The sequence below is a fragment of the Dipodomys ordii genome, unplaced genomic scaffold (genome assembly GCF_000151885.1).
Source record: "Dipodomys ordii isolate 6190 unplaced genomic scaffold, Dord_2.0 Scaffold226, whole genome shotgun sequence".
Taxonomy (NCBI): domain Eukaryota; kingdom Metazoa; phylum Chordata; class Mammalia; order Rodentia; family Heteromyidae; genus Dipodomys; species Dipodomys ordii.
The window spans coordinates 1,401,796-1,419,412 of record NW_012267442.1 but is presented as its reverse complement, the minus strand read 5'-3'; positions in this window follow the sequence as shown (position 1 = coordinate 1,419,412).

The window sequence follows — 17,617 nt, the reverse complement described above, 5'->3', positions numbered from 1 at the left end:
TGACCTCAAGTCTTAATGATCCCTTCATCTCTTACTATCTTTGGGAGCATATTCCAACAAAAACTTCAGATTCTAACTGCTAAAGGGAACTGTTAAAAATGAAGAGGAAAAGAAGGGGAGAATGCAGTCAGGAATCCAATGTATATTATATACAATTAAGATGCATACAGGAAGGGGTGGAGAAGGGTGGGATGGGTGAGAATGTTGAAAGGGATGACACTGATCAAGTATATTGTGTTGATGAACTGCTTTGTTAAATGACAACTCCTTTGTATAACTACTTGAGGATAATAATAAAAAATGCAATAGTGTTACTAAACCCTTTTGTTAGAGATTTATTAGTACAAAGTAAATAATATTCCTTCAAAATAATAATAACAATTGAATAAATAAAATCTGTCATGTGAACATGTCTATGTACACACACACTTCTGCTACTATATCTTAAAGAAATAATTTTCCTATATATATTCTCAGTTTTGATATTCTAACACAACCTAGCTTTATTTTCCTATAATATTTTTCTTTCAGCCCTCAAAGTTCCACTGGGTTTGTTTTGTGGGAGAGAAGAGAGGTCCTAGGCATTCACAGAGCCCTATAGCTACTCTAGTTATAATAATAACTATTCTCTTGTCTTCTTTCAACCCTATGTTACAGATTTATCATGACCTGTCCCCAGGACAATCCATACCAAATATCCTCTACCAAAGATCCTCAAAAGGTGAGCCTTCACTTTCCCCATTGTTACCAAAATTTCATTGCTATCAGTAGATAATCCATTCTATTTTGGGGGCCACAGTGTAATAGTTGATGTAAGCTAGTGCATTTCCTACAGTTCCCTCTATTATTGATTTCTTACACAAGTGTGGAATACTTGTTACAGTAGATGAAACAGTACTGATGCATTGTTATTAGTTAAGATCCATGTTTTTTACATTACGGAACACAGAGTTCTGTGGGGTTTTGATACATGTGTACAGTTATGCATTCACTGAAGACATCTTTAGCCCTCAGCTCCACTTATTCACTCCTCTCTTCCTCCTTTAAAAGTACTGGAAACTATCAAGCTTTTTACTGTCCCTGTAAGAATGCCTTTGTTAGATGTCTTTTGGTATTTTCTATGTAGATATTCATGTTATCTGCAAAAAATGTGCACGATTTTTCAATTTTCTCATAATTGTGCAGCTATCCCATTACAGCTTCCTACATTGCTAGCTACCATTCATTTACCACTTATAGACTCATTTACTCTTTCATCCATTAATACACTTCCTCCTTCATTTTTATTAGCATCAATTAGCTACAAAAGGGTTTCACTTTGACATGTCCTATATGCCTACGGTTTCATACAGTATACCTTAATCTGACTCATCCCCTCCATCACTCTCCCTTATCCTTCCAAGCTCCTTTCCCAAACCAATCTCAACAAGCTTACATTGAAAGCTATTATTTGGATTATTTTGGAATTGTATGTTATATTTTGGATGTGGGTTTTTGTCTACAAGTTCATACGTGTGTGTACATGTAGACATATATTATCCTATATCTTTTGCCTATATGTTTATCGTTTAGATGTAGTATCTGCATATGAGAAAACATGTCATCTTTGTCTTTATGAAGCTGGTTTATTTCCCTTAACATGATCTCTAGTTCTATCCATTTTCCTACAAATAATATAATTTCATTCTTCATTATGACTGAATAATACTCCATTGTGTCTGTGTGTTTACTTGATTTAACTATCAATTGTAGGGTATCTGGGCTATTTCTGGGGATATTGCCATAGTTTGGCTGTTGTAACTACTGCTGCATTGAACATGTGTGTGTAAGTTCCTCTATTGTATCCTGATTTTCATTCTTTTCAATATATTCATGAGTGATATCACTGGGTTATATGGTAGCTATACTTTTAGTTTTTGAGGAACCTTCATCTTGATATCCATTGTGTTTGCACTAGTTTACATTTTTTTATGTACTGGGATTTGAACTCAGCATCTTGCACTTAACTAGACAATCACTCTACTTACATGCTCCCAGCCCAACACATTCATTTAATGGCAATGAATGAAGAAAAAGAATTTTCAGAAAAGGATAAATGGAATGTAGTTTACAGTGAAAAAAGGAAAGTGTGTGTGAGTGTGAGTGTGTGTGTGTGTGTGTGTGTGTGTGTGATAGATTCTGGCTTCCTGGTTGATATGTTTAGTGTAGGAACAAGGTCAAGGGAGAAGGCAATGTGCCAAGGTAAGGATATAGGGAGAATGCAAGAGAGGAAAGCTGTAAAATGGACAAAGCAAAACTATACCTCACATGATTTGTGAATAGAAAATTCTCCTGTGCATTGTTGTACAATGCACAACTTTCTTCATAAAGTTGATTCTATCAAATCAATATTCTTTCATTTCTGTGGTATATATTAGAAAGCTGCTCAAAAGTTGGAAATAACATTTCAAAAAATGGTGGCTTGATCTATCAATGTCTATGCCACAAGGCTAATCAAGGAATATTTTAGTAATGTATACCACTGAGCTGATTGCTTTACAATTGATGAAATATCCCAGGTGAGTCAAGTTTCCTACAAGTTGTAGAACATGTGTGTGTGTGTGTGTGTTTGTGTGTGTGTGTGTGTGTGTGTGTTGATACTAGGGCTTGAACTCAGGGTTTGGGTGCTGTCCTTTAGCTTTGTGTACTTAGCTTTTTGTTCTCTACTACTTAAGCCACATTTCTACTTCCAGTTTTTGGTGGTTAATTGGAGGTAAGAGTTCTTATGGACTTTCCTGCCTGGGCTTGCTTTGAACCATGATCCTCAGAACTCAGCATTCTGAATATCTAGGATTACAGGTTTGAGCCACCCACACTAGGATAGTAAAATTTTTCTCTATAAATATATAGGTAGTTTTTGTCTAGAGAACATCTAACTTCAAAGTTACATAATCCTATGGAAATTAATCAGTTCTGTGGTTAAGCATTTAGATCTTTCTAGAAATATCATGGACTCTAAAACATTCTTTAGATAGACCATCACATCATATACATACATTCACATGTGAGGGAAAATATATGTGTATATATAATGTGATATGAATATATATATACATATATAATGTTTCATCTTTTAAAGGTCATAACTTTACTATTTTGAAATATGGACTTTAGAAGTTCAGCAAGATGTTCAGGTTGGCTCACCTGTGAACCAAGAGAATTCTCCTCATAGTTGGTCTATAATGTAAAGACTGTGACATGTGGAACCCAGATATGTATTTCCTGATTTCCCAAGTGAATCCTCAGTGCACCAGAATTTTAGCCTCATTGGTGAATTTTCCCCACTTTTTTTCTTACTTAATAGAAAACTATTAGGCATTGTCTTTGTTTCTGGTTCATTATGGCTGTTACATTATTTTTATTGGTAGCAGCAATGTTGGGAAATTGGTTTTATAATTGGCCACTTGATGATCTCTGTGGATTGGATCATTTGGTGGTATCTGTTGGAATGGGTGATGTAGACATAGGCTACATCTGTTGGGTAACAGAAGATAAGAGAAGTTTCTTATTAATCTTTTCTCTGTCTGTTATCTATTTGTGAGTTCAAATTGACTAAGAGAAGATGAGCAGGTCAGTAAGACCCACTCAAATTAATTTTATAGGAGCTGGAATTATCCAAATTGCCTGTGAGAGTAGGCCAAAGAAACTCTATAAATTCACTTCTAGATTTATGTGATTGAATAAAGATAAGATTAACATGAAGATTCCAAAATCAATCCTTAACAGGAGTTAGAGCAAAATGTACCAGGGGTCTTATAAGGCAGAATGGCTTAACAATTGGGACTTGCTATTAGCAACACCTTTTAGCAATTGAAAGGGAGTATTCTACCAAAATCTAGCTTCTTACTATGAAAACAGAGGTTAACTTCCGGACTGTCACAGTACTTTTGCAAGGCCTATATGAGTACATCTGTACATGCCACATTAGTCATATGTAACATGACAATAACCAATACTAATGTCTCAATTTTTATAAATTACGCTATTTTAAAATACAAGTCATTTAACTTTCATAGTAGCCCCAGGAAGATGTAATACCTTCATCATGCCACAGGTCAGAAGAGTTAGCCAAAGTCAGACCCATAACCCTGTCCACAGTTATCCATTCCATTTTGTGCAGGAACTGCTTAAGGAATGCGCATTAGTGCTTTGAGAAGGCAGATACAAGCCTAGAGAGTACTATGCCTGTTGATACACCTGCCCTGACCAGATATGGAGGATGATGACATGGAAAATATTGCTAACCATTCAAGTAATATTGCAAAGAATTCTGGTCTAACTTGGCCTGAAACACAAATACTATCTCTTGGTTTTGCTTTGATTTTCTTGCATTGGGATTATTTTTTAGAATTTTTGTGTGATGGTCCTGCAACTCAAATTCAGGGCCAGAGCCCAGACTCTTAGCTTTTTCATTCAAGCCTAGAACTCTACCACTTGAGCCATACCTCCACTTCTAGATTTTTGCTGGGTAATTGTAGATATGAGTCTCATGGGCTTTCCTGCCTTGGCTGGCTTCCAGCCATGATCCTCAGATCTTATAACTAGGATTATAGGCATGAGTCAATGGTACTTGGTCCACTGGGATTATATCTAATGATAGGATTTAGTCTTTTTCCTAACATAAGCTGTATATAATTAAACAAGGTCTTTCAAAGTGTAGAAGTGGAGGTAGGCTCAAGTGGTAGAGTTTTAGGCTTGAATGAAAAAGCTAAGAGCCTGGGCTAATAGGGAAGAGCAAGCAACAATGTGAAGAATGTTAAAAGAAATAACAGGATGGTATTTGTGAGCATACCTTGACAGTTCTAGGTCACTATGAAATAAAAGTGGATACCATTTGGAAAGCTCAAACTTGATATGTGTCATGTTTACAAGAAACCTCCAAGTCGGAATCAAAGGCAACTTGAAAGTGGCCTTTATGATTTGCAGAAGAACTGTTGTTCCTTTGGCCAAGCCTTCATCCAGTGTGCATTTCAGCCCAGTATGATTGGAAGAGGCGCAGAAACATGAGAACACCACTTCTGTGCACACAAAGGACTTCAGCAATCTTGCTCTCAAGGGTGTGGCTTTAATAAGTGTTTCATCTGAGGGTTTTCATTTTTATGATGCTGTGTTTTTTTTTTCTGGCTAATTCTCTACATCCCTACTTTTGTTATGCATAAATCATGAATAATCCTTTCTCCATTAGCTCAGAAGACAGTTAAACTGTCACTTGTTTCCTCCTTAAAGTGGGACTCCTAGCCTCCAGCCACATCTCATCACCTGCCCCTTTCCTTGATCCCACACACACCAGCATGAACCATCAGATCAGAAGGACAGAAATAGCTTGACACAGATTCAGGTTACTTGGGATTCAATCACTTTCATGCTATTAGAACACAGTGCCTATTCATAAGCTTTTACCTTAGCAGTGACTGAACCTGTTTTATGGCCCATCTACTGTCATTTTTAAGAGGTGAAGTTCTTGTCTGTTCATGCAAACATCCCCATTTCTGTCTGAAGGACTGACTCCCATCCTGTTTTCCCAGGTGCATAGAGATACCAGGCAACCCACCAAAGAGAAGTGCAGACTGTCTGACTCCGGTAGGGCAATCTATCTAAGCCTGGCTGCAAACATTCCATCCTGGGCCCACCCCTCCCCCCACAACCCCACTTCCCTTGAACTAATGGCTTTCTCATTAACCTCTGCCTCCATGATCAGACCTCATAAAACCCAGCTCCTCTCCTAGCTCCTTTACACAGTCCTCAAGCCCCCAGGAAGGCTGTGTCCCTCACTGCTCTATCTCAATAAACAGTCCTCGCCTGTGGAACATCAAGTCCAGCCTGTTTCCTTCATTTTTCCTCCATTTTCCTACCACTGTCCATGAACAAGGGCCTCCTGCCCTTCAGCACAAGCTTCTCTGACATCCACTGCCTACCAGCCTGTCTATACTCATAAGCTTTGTCTACCCCTAGGGCTTCTGTGTCCATCCTCTTCTATAAATAAGATTGTCATGGTGTGCTACCTGCACCTGTATGCTACAGTAAGGCTCATGACTTCCATGCCTTTGCAGTCTTTGTTTGGCTGTCCACTAGTCATGGCAGTTGAGGAGCATCAGGATGAATCAGGGTATAGGACCCAGTACCACCATGCTTAGTTCTACTCAACTGCTCATTCGTGCTTCATCTCTGATATGATTCAACTTCACATCATCAATGGATTTAAGTTCCTACAGTGCATTAGCAATTTTATGAAAAGTTAACAACAATTATTATTGGAAGAATCAATCCTTATGGAGATCTACTCCAATTATTTGTATAGAACAGTCTACTGTTGTTGGGTGGGAAATGTTTTCTCTATTCAATCAATTTCTGAGTCTGAATAAGGATTTTGGACTATTCATTCTCTTTTCCTGCAGCTTTTTATCTTTGGAGCAAATGTTAGGGCAGCAGGAGCTCACCTTCCAATTACATCCTTCTCTTCTATGTGATGCAAGATGTTACTCTTTTTTTCATACGTCCTTGAGAAAAGGAATATTGTTGCAGAGCACTGAAAACTTGCTACCTGTACCCCATACTAGGAGGAACACATGCTCAAACCAAATGGTAATAACGTAAGGTAACCATGAGGGCAATGACCAGCAACCCCAAGCCTCTGAGGATTCTCAAAACTACCCTACCTCAGCCAAAAGGCTGAGAAGTGATGAGAGCCACATTTGAAATTAATTATGTCTCTAGTTGTTCATTGCCCTATTTTTCTACTTCTTATTTTTCATCTACCTTTAAATATGATTGGAAAAGTTGGAAGTGTTTTCCTTACTTCCTTCTAAAAGTGTTTAAGAGGGGAAACGTAAATAAGGGACACATAAAGAAAAAAGTAACACCAACTATAATTCCACATTTACAGGTAATTGCTGCTATAGCTTGACTACTGTCAAGTCAAAAATTTTTTTTCGATCATGGGGGCTGAAGTCTGGGCCTGGGCACTGTCCCTCAGATCTTCAGCTCAAGGATGGCACCTTACCACTTGAGCCACAGCGCCGCTTCCAGCTTTTTTGTGCTTATTTGGTGCTGAGGAATCAAACCCAGGGCCTCATGCATGCAAGGCAAGCACTCCACCACTGAGCCAACTTCCCAGCCCAGTCAACATTTTTTTAAATAGATCTATGTCTTGTATTTTTGTACAAATGGTATGCCTACATATAATGCTTTCTTTTTTCTTTTGGCCAATACTGAGGCTTAAACTCAGGGCCATGCTTTCACTTGGATTTTGCACTCAAAGCTTTGTTTAGAGCTCTACCACTCTAGGCATACTTTCACTTTTGGTTTTTAGCTGGTTGGTTAGAGTCCATAAGGACTTTCCTGCCCAAGCTACCTTCAAACTATGATCCTCAAATCTTAGCCTCATGTGAAGTTAGCATTATAGGCACAAGCCACTGATGCCTAGCATACATACACTTCTGAGTCCTTTCTAACAATGACATACTTAAGATATTCTTATATGTGTATAAGCATACAACATTTAAAATTATTGGTTCCTCTTTATGGATTCTCTCTTGGTCTGGAGCTTTCAGGTATATAAGCAATACTCCACCATCTTGACTTTACAGGGGACATCTTCTGGAACCAGTGTCATGTATGCAGTCCATCATTAACAGGGTATTGTCAGGAAACAGGAGCAAATAAGATTATTTTCCCTTGCAAGTAATTTTCCCTTTTACCCTCTTACCTTCAAGACATACCATTGGCTTGTTACTTGTACCCAAGTAAAACTTAACATCCATATTCTGATTTCACATGCCCTGCATTCAATCTCTCTTGCTTTCTTTCTCCTTGTGCTCATCTATCCTCCATCCTACATTCATCAATTGGTGACCAGATTGCCCATCAAGGTATAGCCCCTACCTCTTCAACATCCAGAGGGACTAGCACAGAGCTGCCTTCATCCCTGACCATGTCTTTTCAATCTTGCCCACTTTCAGCTCTTTCACATGTGCATTTGAGCATTGATTTGTGATTCTATTTTTTTTTCCCTAAGAGCACAGACTCAGATTGCATCAGTCCTATGATTACTCTGTACCTGATACTTGATAAGCAAATGATACACACTTGAAAAGTGATTCCATAAATCAATTCTAGGCCACTATGCATGCCTGCTCTAATTTTGGCCATTAATGATTTGTTTTATAGCAAAGCCTTGCTGGGAATTTTCTTCAGATTTTAGATGTCTAGGCTAATTTCAGCGTTTTCCCCATTCCTTGCAATGTGCTGTATGGCCTATAGAAATCCTAGGTTTTGGGGGCTGGGAAGGTGGCTCAGTGGTAGAGTGCCTGCCTTGCATGCATGAGGCCCTGAGTTTGATTCCTCAGCATGACAGAAATAGAAAAAAACAGAAGTGGCACTGTGGCTCAAGTGGTAGAGCACCAGCCTTGAGCTGAAGAGCTCAGGGACAGCACCCAGGCCCAGAGTTCAAGCCCCACCACCGACAAAAAAATAAAAAAAGAGATCTTAGGTTTTATTTTTATCCCAAGTTTCTCATTTGAGATTGTAATTTTAAAAATTCAATTATTTTCCCTGAGGTCACATTAATTGGTAGTCTGTTGTAAGAGCCTATCCACTTACTATTCTAAATATATTTTCCTTCAAAAAATGATAATATGATAGAAAAATATAGTCAACATTTGTGGCTAAGAAAGTCTTTTGTTAACTGGTGAGTTCAACATATTTTGCTTTGTGATTTTTTATATTTGTGATTATTTACATTGTTTTATTGTTTTTTATATTTGTGATTATTTACTTTGTTTATTAAGTAGTCTTTCTGTTCATGTATATTACCCATACTACTATGAGGTTATTGAACCTTTCTTTAAGACTGAATTGTACATTTTCCTTACATCTCCCTAGACAATCTTTTATCTGCTATCCATGATCTTGATATGCTATTTTTTTGTGTGTGTGTTCTACTGTCTTTCTTTTTTGTACCAGTCCTGGGGCTTGAATTCAGGGTCTGGGTGCTGTCTCAGAGCTTTTTGCTCAAGGCTAGTGTTTTACCATTTGAGTCACCATGCCGCTTCCAGTTCCTTTAGTGCTTAATTGGAAATAAGAGTCTCATGGACTTTTCTGCCTGGGATAGCTTCGAATCACAATCTTCAAATCCCAGCCTCCTGAGTAGCTAGATTATAGGCAAGTTACAGGTGCCCAGAACTACTTTCTTTTTATGTTAGACAGAAACAAGAATAATTTCACCAAATTGGGAAGCAGGTACACTAATAAAGATACATTTCTTTCTTTGAAATATCTTTTCTGGGTTTCAAGAAAGAATATCTATTCATGTTCCTTCTGATATGCAGAAAGTAAATTTAAAAGACAGTGATATGTGATAAATTATACGATTTTAGATACATACAGTAAAAAATCTCTCTTAGGAGAGAAACAAAAAGGTATGTCTATGTGCCTCTTCATATTTATATAAAATAGTATATATTGAAATGGACTCCAAAATATGGAAACAAGAGATTTCTCTTTTTTAATTTTTAATTTTTTATGAGTCTGTCTTCTTCATGTGTATACCTTTAGGAGGGAGGGGAAGAGTACAGATCTCAAGGGGAAAAGGGTTAAAAAATGCAGCAGTGAAGTTCACTGGAAACAGAAGAAAGTGAACTATACAACTGATGGAGATGGGAGGGAGAGACTGGGAGAGAGTGAGGGAACAGAAGACATGGTACAAAAGAAAATGTACTCATTAAGTGACTCATGTAAATGTAATCCCTCTATATACCACCTTTAAAATAACAATAAATTAGTTTTAGAAAAGCAAAGAATAAGCTAGGCACTGGTGACTCATGTCTATAATCAACCCTAGATACTCAAGAGGCTGAGATCTGAAGATTGTGGCTCAAAGCCAGCCCAGGAAGGAAAGTCTGTGAGACTCTTATCCCTGATAAACTACTCAGAAAACACCAGAAGTGGTGCTGTAGCTCAATGGTATAGTGCTAGCCTTGAGCAAATGAAGCTCGGCACCCAGACCCAGCGTTCAAGCCCCCAGTACTGGCAAAAAAAAAAAAAGAATATCTAGAAAAGCAGTATATGGTTGCCATTATATAAATTCTGAAAAAACTCCAGAAATGGCACTCCATCTCTAATTTGTGGTACATTGAGGCCATTTATGAATGTGTATATAATATAGGTCATTCAACTCTCTGTATTTCTCCTACAGTCTTAGAGTGGCAATTGTACTATGTACTATGTATGTGGTTTAGAGCAGATTAAAGAATGCATTTGAGCTTGTTTATGACATTTACAACATAGAGGTAAATTGCAGTACAGTAATATGGTTTTTAAAAGTTCTGACATCTTAGAATCACAATAGGCCTTTTAATCGCTCTCCTGTGCTCACCATGTACAGGAAACAAGTTGTAGTAGGATATACTAAATGACTTAGACATAAATTAGGTAGAAAAAAACATCTGTTCAAATACACCTGTAAGTGGAATGGGTAAGACAGGGCTCGTATGCAGGTGTATCCTGTCAGTGAAATGACCATGAATGTTTCATCAGACTTACCCACTATGCTTCAAAACACAGTCTCTGCTGAGCATACCTAAGGATCTGCATGGCTCCTGCTCAGAATACATCTGGCTGTCAGTTACCTTTCTTCTATAATCCTGTGATTTTTCTATTGGAATGAAATCAATATACACATTATTAAATTCCTTACTTCTGCCCAGGCAGGCTTCTTCCAACTTGAAGCAAAAGCCTGTTTTCTTAGGTTCAGGTATCTAGAACTGACCCTGGGGCCCCACTTGCTGGACCTGTGTGTTTTGCCTCCACAATTTTGTTTCCAGGCCCTACGATAAAAATTCTTTCAATAACAGCTATTTTGTTGGATCCTTTTCTCCTCTCCATAATCATAATTTATACCTTCCAAAGCTGCCTTTTAGGTTATCTGTCATTTTGTAGCACATGGTTAGATCTTGCAAGTTCAGCTTTAATCACTTTATAATTCACAGCAGAGTGGTTTGCCTTGTTCTTCCAGACCAGCCAGAGGATTGCTGTCACATTTCACCATCTATGAAAGGCCCAACCACTTAGGCCAGACCCATCCAAGGTGATCTTTTTGCTTACACTACCATCAATTGATTCACATTCTAATCAGAGATGCAAAATTCCTTTTCCTGTATAAGGTAGAATAGATCCTATTGTATTGAACGATCCTGTCTACATTCAACAGGAGAGTCCATGGAGGGACAGGTATTATGGAAATATTGCAAATTGCGCTGACCACTTTATTATTCACTTTAAAAAATTGTTTTCTTTGTACTTCATTGAACTTTTCTAGTTTCTTACAATAAACATGGAGATAATTTATCTGAGGCCTTTAATTGTTTCAAAGCAGTTACAAATCTTCCCTATACTGATTTTTCCAGTACCCTCCAGACTTTGACATCTTGTATTTTCATTTCCATTGGTGCAATCTATTTTCCTTTTTTTCTTTAAATTGTGACTTAATTCAAAGCATGCCCTTCCTTAACCACAATTTGGAGATTGTTCTGAGATCTTTCAGTTATTGATTTTTAAAATTCCAGCACCAGCCAGACACCAGTGGCTCACGCCTGTAATTCTAGCTACTCAGGAAACTGAGATCTGAGAATCACAGTTCAAAGCCAGCCCAGGCAGGAAAGTCCGTGAGACTCTTACCTCCAATAAACCACTAGAAAACCGGAAGTGGCGCTGTGACTCAAGTAGTAGAGTGCTCGCCTTGAGCTGAAGAGCTCAAGGACAGCACCCAGGCCCAGAGTTCAAGCTTCATGACTGACCAATAAATAAATAAATAAATAAAAATAAAAATTCAGTTCCAAAATGGTCAGAGAAGATGCTTTGTATGACTTGGATCCATTCATTTAAACTTATTGAGACTTGTTTTATGACACAAAATGTTGTTTACCTTGGTAAAGGTCTTGATGTTCTTGCATGATTGAATAGAAGTCATGGTCATCTGTTGTTGAGTGGAGTAGTTAATCAATGTCAATGAGATTAAGCTGACTGATAGTGTTATTCAAACTTTTAATATCCCATAGGACTTTTTTCCCTCTGTTCTATTAGTTACTAAGAAAGAGTTATAGGTTCTAGAAGCAACCTACAAGCATGGATTTGTCTTCTTTTATTTTGAAGCTCTGTTATTAGACATATAAACATTTAGGATTAGTATGTCCTCTTGATGAGGTAGCCTCTTCAAGTTAACTGTTTGATATAAAGCAGATCTTCTTCCTTCATTCCTTGTGATTTTTTATTATTATTTATTTTTTATTGTCAAGGTGATATACAGAGGGGTTATAGTACATAAGTAAGGTAATAAGTGCATTTCTTGTGGAATTTGTTACCCTCTCCCTCATTTTTCTCCCACTTTCCTCCCCCTCCAAGTTGTGCAGATGATTTCTAACCTGTCTTGTGAGTATCACTGTTGCATTAGGTTCCCACCTTGTTCTTTGTCTCACCATTTTGTTGTTCCCCTTCTCTCTCTTAATTCAGATAAATGTATGTACAATACCCAGGGTACCAAAATCAAATACAGTGACAACAAGGGATAAACCATAGGGGGAAGAACACTCAAAGGAAAAAAAGAAATCACATAGTACATTAAAAAAAAACTACAAAGAAAAACTTTTTGTGTCCATAGTTTTTAAAGTTCCATCACATGGCTCCATTTTTATTCAGTGACTGACAGCTGGTGTGCTGATGATGGCATGTTTTGTGAAGTCATGAGGGGAAGGGAGGCTCAGACACCCGGGACCCCAGGATTTCAAAGCTAGTTTCCCCTGAATGTGGGAACCCTAGGAACCCATGAGAGCTATGCTTGGGTGTAAGCCTGCTGCCAGTTGAAAACTGTCTGTTTTGCTCTAATCATGTGTTTGAGCAAAGACACAGGAGAGAGAGAGAGAGAGACAGAGACAGAGACAGAGACAGAGAGACTGAGAGAGAGGGAGAGGGAGGGAGGGAGGGAGGGAGAGAGAGACAGAGACAGAGACAGAGACAGAGACAGAGAGAGCTTGACATTATACCATGATCCTGTCCCAAAACAGGACAAGTGCATGTTCTTCCTCCTGATGTCCTGTTCATCTACGTTTTAATCTGTAAACTCAGACTCCTCCTCCCAAGCTACTATATACTTTCGTACCCATTAAAAGTGGAGGATGGAGGAAGCTCTAGAGGTTTTTGGATCTATACGGAAAACTATCTGTTGCCTCTCTTGACAATGCATGTATGTCTAGAATAAATCCTTTTTCTCACTGTCACGGTATCCATGGAAGGGTCACTGAGGTATGAAAGCTCAATGCCTTTATGGTAGACACCCAGTGAACTCAGGAAGGAGAGCAGCACTTGCTGTGCACCTTTGGTAATTTGTGAACAGACTTCACCACCTTTGCTGCTTCTGTCAGGGATAATAGCATGACTCATTATCCCTCCCCTGTTTTCCAAGCCACTACATCAAGCACTTCACACAGGTAGTAGTGTCATTTCATCTTTATGACCATTCTGTGTAATAAATCGTAATTAATTCCATTTAAAAACCATTGAGTTTCAATTCCTTTTAATGGGCCAATGAAATGCCACATTGTTTAGAACTTAGGAGAGGTTGGCAGAATTTAGCACTGCCAGCTCTTTCCTCATCGCTGTTCTTGGGTGCTTGGCCCCATGTGGTGACCAAGATGGACCCAATTACTTGTGCCCTACAAGAAGGCATGAGTTCTTAATGTGGCAAAGCAGTCAGAGCTGCGCTATGGAGTCAGGAAAATTGTCACATACAGTAGCATTTTCCTGTACATATGTTAGCTGTTGAGAATAGCAGTCATTAGTGTATACATTTTATAGGTTAGGAAATGAAACTCAAAGAGGGAGCTATAATAATCCAAAGAATTATGCAACCAGTATGTGACTGAGCCTTAAAGATTCAATCAATCACCCTTTGTTATTTTAAAGCCCAGGGCCTTTTCTTCTGTAACACTCTCTAGAAACTTCAAATATGTCCACATTTTGGGGAGAAATCATTTTTCCTTCATTGACAAATTAAAAAATCTTCTTTGGTAGTTTAGTGAGGCAAGTGCAAAGAGGTGGTGACTGGGTTTGGCTCTCTGCCCACTTTTTATAAATTAACTTTTGATTGCCTTTTGATCTAATTTGAAGGTTTTCTTAACGTGTGTGTGTGTGTGTGTGTGTGTTCTTGTGTGTGGAGATACTGGGGCAGGGCCTCAAGCTCTCCTGTAGATTTTCTGCTCAGCTCTGTGGTTCTACCACTTGAGGCCACCTCCACTTCTGGCTTTTCACTGGTTAATTGGACATAAGCATCTCATGAACTTCTCTGCCCAAACTAGTTTTGAACCACAGTTCTCAGCTGGCAACATCCTGGGTAGCTAGGCTTACAGATAGGACTTACCAGTATCTGGTACTAACAACTTTTGGAGACTCTATCTTATATACTTGTAATAATAGTCTAGTAAGTTGTTGATTAGAAATTGGTTATCTGTATTTAAGCCACCCTTTGCAGCCAGATGAAATAAACAGAAACCTGAGAAGCTAAGAATATTGATGGGGAAGAAAATAGGCAGTCTGCTCCACTTGTAAGACAATTTCCCATCAATTAATAATACAGAATGGAACCTGCTTTTCTAAATTACTGATTTTTAACGTGCAGTTTCCAAGTGTGGACTTCTTGTGAAGCTTTCAAGGGATTCATGAGATCAAAACTATTTTCATACAAAACTCAAATTGCAGCTGGGATGAGTGGATCCAAAAATTGTAGTATCTATACACATTGGAATACTATGCAGTCATTAGAAAGGGCAAAATAATAGCATTTGCAGGGAAACGGATGGAACTAGAAGAAATTATGTTGAGTGAGGTAAGCCAAGAGCAAAGAGACAAACATCACATAGTATCCCTGATAAGTGGAAGTTAAATCCAAGACATAACATGATACAATAAAGTTAATAAGACAAGAAACAAAGGATGTTGGTATAATTTGTGGAGGGAAAGGGCAAAAACAAATTGTTTAAATAGGGGTACAGGTGGACCCATTACAATAATGAAATGTACAAGTCTTTATTTCGAAAAACAAACTTTACAACTTTGGTGGGGAGGGGTATGGGGGGAGATGGGAAGGGATGGGAAGGGATGGGAAGGGGAAGCAAAGGAGGAAGCAACAATGCTTGATAAGAAATGTACTCATTGTGTTCGTTTTGGCAGCACATATACTAAAATTGGAACAATACAGAGAAGATTAGCATGGCTCCTGCGCAAGGATGACACGTAAATTCATGAAGCGTTCCATATTTTTATAACAACAGATGCTGGAGGGGATGTGGACAGAAGGGAACCTTACTGCATTGTTGTGGGAGTGTAAACTTGTTCAACCACTTTGGAAAGCAGTATGGAGGTTCCTCAAAAGACTCCACATAGAGCTCCCCTATGACCCAGCAATCCCACATTGGGGCATTTACCCAAATGATCACAAACAAGACCACACTAAAGCTACCAACACGACTATGTTTATTCCAGCATTATTTACCACAGCTAAGATATGGAACTAACCCAGATGCCCCTCAATAATCAAGAAAATGTGGTATATATACACAATGGAATTCTATGCCTCCATCAGAAAGAATGACATTATCCCATTTGTTAGGAAATGGAAAGACTTGGAAAAAATTATATGAAGTGAAGTAAGCTAGGCCCAAAGAAACTTAGGTCCCATGGTTTCCCTTATTTGCAATAACTAGTATATGTCTGAGTCAAGCAGAAAAGGTCAGATAAAGTTGATGTTAGGAAAATGAACTCTAAGATATGTATTTAAATGGTTTTTTTCTTTCAGGTGATTGTTTCTAACACATTTATAAGATGATTTCTTTGTTGCTTTGTATGTCCCTCCCCCATGGTATAACCCCTGCTTTCACTGTATTTGAGGCTGGTATAATTTGTGGAGGGGAAGGGAAAAAACAAATCGTTTAAATAGGGATACAGGTGGATCCATTGCAACAATGAGATGTACAAATCATTATGTGGAAAAACGAACTTTACAACTTTGGTGAGGGAGGGAGGAGGCTTGGGTGGGGGGACGGAGAAAGGATGGGAAGGAGAAACAAAGGAGGAGGCTACAATGCTTGATAAAAAATGTACTCATTATCTTGTTCATGTAATTGTAACCCCTCTGTACAGTATTTTCACAATAAAAATTTAAAAAAAAAGAAATGTACTCATTACATTGCCCATGTAATTGTAACCCCTCTGTATAGTATTTTTACAATAAAAAAAAGAAACAAAGGACTTCCACTCATTTGGACAAATCACTACTAAATATCCCCTGCTGCTGATCACATATATGGTATATATGTGCACACTGGAGGGAAACCAGGAGGATGACACAGAACTAGAGGGAATCAGGAAAAGACATACAACACTGAGACCCATTAGCTGCACTGGAAATTGATCAAAATGAACTAAGCAACTCAATGGCAGTGGTGGGAGGGAGGGAACGAGTGGGAAGGAGGGAATATGTCAGCTATGCAAAACAAAAGAAATATACATATCAGCCAATGTGGAAGAAATAACTGTATTGTCAAAGCTCATAGAACTCATAAAAGTTATAGACCACGATAGACAATTTGCCCCATGAAAGTTAGAATGTGTTTGTGACTTTAGCTAAGCATCACTATCCCACAATACTGTGAAATTTGGGAAATTATGTAATCACTTAATCACAATAAAGAATTTGAAAAACAAAATGCAGCTGGGCACCAGTGGCTCATGCCTATAATTCTAGCTATTCAGGAGACTGAGATCTGAGGATCATTGCTCAAAGCCAGCCCGAGCAGGAAAGTCCATGAGACGCTTATCTCCAATTAACCATCAGAAAACTGGAAGTGGCACTGTGGCTCAAATGGTAGAGTACTAGCCATGAGCTGAAGAGCTTAGGGACAGCAGCCAGGCCCAGAGTTCAAACCCCACGATGGACAAAAAAAAAGAAAAAAAAACAAAATGCTATTTGCTTTTGTTTGGATTTTTGCCATATTTACATTTGTATTGAAAAATGTGAAAGAAGATTCTAACATCTTACATAAATCTTGAGATATCACAGCCATACACAGTTCAAAAATACAGTTCTGGTTGCAGTTAGGAATGTCAGAATGAAACAACACACATTCATTGTAATATAGCATGTTAGCCCTGGTCCCTGTCTTCTTAATGTTCTGTATAGGGGAATTTTCTTCTGCTTGCTTATGTAGCCCGGGATGGAGCCTTGTGTTTGGATATTTTTGCCCAGTACTGGAGTCTGAACTTAGAGACTTGAGCTCCGCTTGCTTGAATGGTACTCTACCAGTTGAGCTACATCTACAAACCAGCTTTCTGTTGCTTATTTTGGAGATGGATTCTCTTAAACATTTCTGCCAAGGCTAGCATCAAACTTTGATCCTCTGGGTCTCAACCTCCTGAGTAGCTAGGATTATAGGCATGTATGACCAGCACCTAGCCAAAGTGTTACAGTTTCAGTCAGCACACTTATCAATGAAATAACTAACACAGGTCAGTTATTCAGATTTCACTTTTTTTT